The 526-nt window shown below is 35.6% G+C and overlaps 1 protein-coding gene across 1 annotated transcript in view; it reads right to left on the bottom strand.

The window, feature by feature from the left end:
* The window catches only part of LOC109470506 (E3 ubiquitin-protein ligase UBR4-like), a 62,727-nt gene that overhangs the window by 52,423 nt on the left and 9,778 nt on the right, over positions 1 to 526 (bottom strand). The window lies entirely within an intron of this gene.

Genomic DNA, 526 nt, shown 5'->3' with positions numbered 1-526 from the left:
TTTGGCGCTCTTGGCCCCAAGGACATACAACACTTAAGCTCCTGTTCTGAAACAACAGGAGCTTCTTCACTAATTTGCATCATCCTTGTCTTGACTTGTCTATCTTTTGTTTCCTTTTGGACTTTCAAAAATTTGTCTTCACTAATTTGCATATCAATCAATAGTTCATGCTTATGAACCTGCAAGATTGTAGTATAGAGGCTTGTGTATTTGCAGAAAGTATTTCCAAATTGCAGAACAAAATTTTGACTCTTCTGCAATATTGCAGAACACTGAAAAAAAGTATTTCGACCACTGCTTTATGTCATACCTAGGCTGCGATAATGTTCCATACCTGTCAAGTGTCCTGGCTATAACTAGCAGTATGGGATTCTATTTGGTTTTCACATGTAGGCTTTCAAAATAATGTTCCATAGAAGCCAGTTAACATTTAGCAAACATGTTTTGTGTGTGCTGATTTTAAAAATTTGAAATACCAGATTCAGACGTTGGAATAGAATCATGTTTCACTATTTTTGTTTAGACT

This window comes from Branchiostoma belcheri, unplaced genomic scaffold, assembly GCF_001625305.1.
Source record: "Branchiostoma belcheri isolate BF01 breed outbred unplaced genomic scaffold, Haploidv18h27 scaffold228, whole genome shotgun sequence".
Taxonomy (NCBI): domain Eukaryota; kingdom Metazoa; phylum Chordata; class Leptocardii; order Amphioxiformes; family Branchiostomatidae; genus Branchiostoma; species Branchiostoma belcheri.
This window is presented reverse-complemented; position numbering and strand designations above follow the sequence as displayed.